The sequence below is a fragment of the Trichomycterus rosablanca genome, chromosome 10 (assembly GCF_030014385.1).
Source record: "Trichomycterus rosablanca isolate fTriRos1 chromosome 10, fTriRos1.hap1, whole genome shotgun sequence".
Lineage (NCBI taxonomy): Eukaryota > Metazoa > Chordata > Actinopteri > Siluriformes > Trichomycteridae > Trichomycterus > Trichomycterus rosablanca.
The window spans coordinates 6,491,639-6,497,474 of record NC_085997.1 but is presented as its reverse complement, the minus strand read 5'-3'; the positions used below and the strand labels follow the sequence as shown (position 1 = coordinate 6,497,474).

General features: G+C 40.8%; 1 non-coding gene across 1 annotated transcript; it reads left to right on the top strand.

The window, feature by feature from the left end:
* The first annotated feature begins 1,479 nt into the window (after positions 1-1,479).
* On the top strand, positions 1,480-1,561 carry trnal-aag (transfer RNA leucine (anticodon AAG)). Its single transcript has one exon. It is a non-coding gene; the product is annotated as a tRNA-Leu (tRNA).
* The last annotated feature ends 4,275 nt before the right edge of the window (positions 1,562-5,836 follow it).

Genomic DNA, 5,836 nt, shown 5'->3' with positions numbered 1-5,836 from the left:
GCATTTAGCAGACGCTCTCATCCAGAGCGACTTACAGAAGCTCTTCCATAGTAAACATTTCATTTCTCAAGTTTTACTAAACAACAGTCAAAGAACACAAATCTGCTGAAACCTGTTAGAACCAAAGTGTTTTTTTTTTGTTAGTTTTTTTGGAAATGGAAAAAAAATGTTAGTAAATAAGTACAAGTCAGCTTAAGTGCTTAGTAAAAAGGTGGGTTTTTAATCGTTTTTTAAAGACAGCAAGAGACTCAGATGTTCGGACAGACAGAGGAAGTTCATTCCACCACTTGGGTGCTAGAACAGAGAAGAGCCTTGATGCTTGTCTTCCTTTAGTCCTGGGTGGGGGCTCAAGTCGAGCGAGACTAGTGGCTCGGAGGTTGCGTGGTACAGAGCGGGGTTTGATTAGACCACGATGGTAGCTTGGGGCTGGTCCATTTTTGGCTTTGTAGGCGAGCATCAGTGTTTTAAACTGAATGCGTGCAGCTACAGCTCATGCTTTATACAAATTAACATCTTTAACCCTCTACAATACATAATAATGTGAAAAGATTTGTTTCAAGATTGTTTCAAAGTTATTGCATGTTTGTCAATTAAAAAAATTAATAAAGGTCTTTAAACTAAACGATGAATGAAAATAGAGCGAAAACTGACCTCATTTTTGACGCAGCGTTTCAGTGAGCAATGCCGAAAGGTGTCTGATATTACGTGTTGCCTTTAAATGATCATAATGTTTCTGCATTGGAGAATGCGGGCATCGATCCCGCTATCTCTCGCACGCGAAGCAAACACTCTACCAATTGAGCTAATTCCCCGTATAAAGAACTCGCCTTTACCCTTTGTAAATTGTAATGTACTAACAGATCATTGATGCTGCATTATAAAGTGGGGGTTCAACGTGTTTAAGCTTACGTACTCACGTTTATCGCAGCCTTTAGGACGAACTGAACCAAATCGTAACTTTGTACCACTGACAGACTGACTTAAGGGTTGATGCTGCATTATGTAGGGGCCAAAATAGTGCAGGATATACCAACTGTTTAGTGCAGTGCAATAACAAAGCAGCTCTGTGAAGCAAGAACTAAAATTAACATTCAACATAAAATATGTAGGTATTCATATCTAAAACTCTGTTTAAAACAACTAGTTGGTGTGGAGAACATGTTACACATGCAGTGTGCAATTATTTCAAGCTTATCAAGTACATGCTATTTTACTTAGAAATATCTCACAAAGTACAAATTCTTCATCATTCTAAACAAACCATGTAGTACGGGACATTACCGCTCACCTAATGCAGTAAGAAACAACTTGCCCGAACAGGGACTTGAACCCTCGACCCTCAGATTAAAAGTCTGATGCTCTACCGACTGAGCTATCACAAGTGTGGTGACTGCACTTGCCACCTCTTTGACTTCTATTGGAAAATGCATGTAGACATTGCATACGTAGTTGCTCATTTCGATCAGCACCTTACCCAGTGGTAGCGTGGCCGAGCGGTCTAAGGCGCTGGATTAAGGCTCCAGTCTCTTCAGAGGCGTGGGCTCAAATCCCACCGCTGCCAATTCAGGTTTTTCAACGCCGGCTCCATGTTTACCCACCCAATGCAATGTATACTCAATCACAGTCCCAAGTGTGGCACACGCGATTGGCCCTTTTCGACCCACAACCTTTCTTAACTTTTTTTTTATGTAACATGAAACAGTTCGACCGCACTGTGCACACAAACCTTAACTTGGTGTACCTTTGTATCGTTGCTGTTATCTCTAGCATCACTCCGACTACATGCAACTATGATATAATAGGAAGCATAATAAAAAAAAAAACTTGTACTCACCCAATAACTGTGTTTATACCTAAAATGGAACGCAGACACTGTGAAAACAGCATACGTTCTAAAGCCAATGAGCTTTTAAACAAGCTCAAACACACCGATGCACCACAGAGTCTTAAATTAAGCATACAGCACGATGGTTTAGCAGAAGAAATGTTGTAAGAAAGGAAGCCCTTAAATACTGACCGTCTTGTTGCTCTGCTTGCAAGCTTACTGTAACAAAAGAACGGTCGTGTATCTGATGGGTTAAGATTAGTCGCTACTCCAACAGTTCTTCGCTGTGGCTGGTTAAATGCTGGAAATTACCGCTTACCTAATGCAGTAGGAACCAACTCACTCGAACAGGGACTTGAACCCTGGACCCTCAGATTAAAAGTCTGACGCTCTACCGACTGAGCCATCCAGGAACTGCAACCTGCTTTAATCCCCACAAGCATGTGACTTAAATTACAAACTTTAACATATGTTGTCCTGTAGAACTTCAATTAATATAAAATGTTTTTATTTCTGTTTCGGCTCTCTTGAAGGTGATTATATAAAGTTTTAGGTGAAGTATGTTGCTGCTTACACCAGTGGCGGAGCCAGACAATTTTCATAGGGGTGGCCAGACTGAGACCATTGCTCACACAGGGGTGGCACAGAAACTGTCTGAAACCTTTTTTTTATGTGGCAAGTTGCTGTGGATCTAGTAGTGTTTTGGTCACTCACTCATTTACCTATACAGGCAGTGAGTGTCATGTAGAATTACATCAAGCCTAGCATAAAAAAAAAAGCCCAATTTAGAGGAAAACCACCCAATTTGGCAACACTCAGGGCTCTAGACTAACTTTTTGCACTGGTTGCACTGGTGTGCCTAACTTTTTTTCTTAGGTGCACCAGCACAAAAGTTAGGTTCACCCAAATTTTTAACCGCATCGCATTTAACACCTGTTTTACAGGTTCACTTTTTTTAATACTGACTTTGATTGAACTAACAATCTGGTCAACATAAAGTTCTTTATTTGAAGCACAATTCTACACGAAAGGTAACTTACTAAAAAAGTGTTGGTAATTAAAGTGCTTCACTAAGCTGAAATTTAAACTCAAGATAAATTACATTAAAAGAAAATCTAAATTAAAAGTGCAAGTGTTTTAAGGGCTTCAAACTGAACATCTCATTTAATGATAAGAATATTACATATAATTAATGCAGTAACGAGACGCATATTATTGACATAGGCTACATGACATGACATTATTACATTTTGAGTCAGTTTGTCGCTGATATTTTTAAAGTGCCTTAAAGAAAAGATGAACTGTGTGACGCGGTAAAAGTAACCCGGACAGAACGAACAACGTTTAACGTGAAATATAAACACCACACGTGAAGTAAATCCAGTTAAACACAGATACATGTGGAGCTGTTAGACTGGGTTTGATGGTTATTTCACACAGATGTTTGTTTGTATCATGGAACTTTAATGATGTTTTATCTCTCGAGTCGAGCGCTGAGCAAATCGGTTATTTAGGTCGAGAGTCGCGGTGAAAGCGAAGCGCAAAACTCTTCTCACGTCAGTGAACTAAAGAAAACAACAACTGAGACAAACACGTCACGTCTTCTTATCACCGATATTTGATTGATGTTTTTACATTAAAACAAACATCTGTAACAGCAGCACAGATGCTCACACATATTCTACACACTCCGTCATGATATTTCGCTGTGTAACGCCCCCCGGTGATGACGCTGGTCCCGCCCTTCACTATCTCTGATTGGTTTAGATTTATAGATATGATTAGATATGGGCCTAATGTGTGTCTGTTGGTGCACCGGAGACTTTCAGAGTCACAGACTTTTTTTTCCCCTCGAACGGCTGGTCGCAGATTGACTGTGGATGCTCGTTCACTCACAGCTGTTGAACTCATTTAGCCGCTAATATCCACCGTGTTGTAGGTATTATAGTGTAATCAGAGCGGTAACTGTGGCGCACGTCATCATGCACTTACGTATGCATATCGATCGAATTTGTTTAAAAATCATATCACCGTTATTGAAACATTTTCTATTGCGATATACAGTGTATCACAAAAGTGAGTACACCCCTCACATTTCTGCAAATATTTCATTATATCTTTTCATGGGACAACACTATAGACATGAAACTTGAATATAACTTAGAGTAGTCAGTGTACAACTTGTATAGCAGTGTAGATTTACTGTCTTCTGAAAATAACTCAACACACAGCCATTAATGTCTAAATGGCTGGCAACATAAGTGAGTACACCCCACAGTGAACATGTCCAAATTGTGCCCAAAGTGTCAATATTTTGTGTGACCACCATTATTATCCAGCACTGCCTTAACCCTCCTGGGCATGGAATTCACCAGAGCTGCACAGGTTGCTACTGGAATCCTCTTCCACTCCTCCATGATGACATCACGGAGCTGGTGGATGTTAGACACCTTGAACTCCTCCACCTTCCACTTGAGGATGCGCCACAGGTGCTCAATTGGGTTTAGTCCATCACCTTTACCTTCAGCTTCCTCAGCAAGGCAGTTGTCATCTTGGAGATTGTGTTTGGGGTCGTTATCCTGTTGGAATATCCAGTTTTCGAAGGGAGGGGATCATGCTCTGTTTCAGAATGTCACAGTACATCTGACACAGTGAATCTGGTCAGAACTTTAGAAGGAGAGCTGCTCCTCTGGACTGAAATCTTGCTCTTATCACCAGCTACTGTTTACACAAACATCATTAAATCACTGTTAGTAACTGATCTCCAACACGTCAGATGTAGAACAACTGTATAGAACACGTGTCAATCTTAAATCTGGCCGCCATGTCATTTTATGTGGCCCGTGTGAGTTTAAAAGACGTCTGATTGTCTTAAAATACTCTGTAAAATCCTACATAAACGGCATCTCCCACAATGCATGTGGATTTTGTGACCCGCAAGGTGACCGCATCCCGCCACTAGATAGCAGTGTTTCTACACCAGCGTTTAACTGAGGCGGTTTTCCAACAAGTGATGCTGAGAAATATTTACACATAATCCCAAAATTAAAGCAGAAGTAGGAAATTTAATGAATGATGTGAAAGTGAAAATGAGTTTGTGCTTCAGGAAGAGAAAGCGGTACGGTCTCTTGTGTTATGAGGCGTGTCTGTGGTAAAGGAGGACAATATAAATGTAGATATACGTTATAAATATACAGGATAAATTTGTCTCACATTTTAACTCCAAACACAGAATTTATCCTCCAAGAAAAACAACAAACTGTCCAAAAATTAAAAGGCAGAGAGCAATGGGCAGTTGTAGCCTAGTGGTTAAGGTACTGGACTAGTAATCAGAAGGTTGCTGGTTTGAGTCCCACCAATGCCAGGATGCTGCTGTTGGGCCCTTGAGCAAGACCCATAACCCTCGATTGCTCAGACTGTATACTGTCCCAGTACTGTAAGTCGCTTTGGATAAAAGTGTCTAATAAATGCCAATAATGTAAATGTAAATGCAGTCACAGCAGGATACGTTACAATTGGCACTTTGAGGGCCACCATGATGCTGATGTGGCCCTCGGTGAAAATGAGTTTGACACCCCGGTATAGAGCTTTACAGAGTCATGAATTATAAATGTTTTATTATTAAATCACACCAGTTCACTCAGAGAGTGGAAACACTTCAAGCAATCGTAAGAGGTGATGGTCAGAACCCAAACTTCCTTCAGTCCTCATGTTGTGCTGCATGATTGGGTGTTGTGGCCTGGATGCCGGTGTGTTTAAACCTCAGGTACAGACTTAGATTTAGATTTTAGATGTTTACTCTCTTTTAGTATTCTTAAACTAAATGCCAGCTAAAATTCATCCTGGTGTTTCATAAGAAGCTAAACTAAACCCCCGTGTGCACGTGCTGATGGAACTCTGCTCGGCCTGCAGGATGTGTTTTTACTTCTATGCTTCAGTAAAGCTCTGGCTGACCTGTGTGGATGGAGTAGCTGGAGAACGTGCTCAATTCCTCCTCCAGGCTTTGTCTGA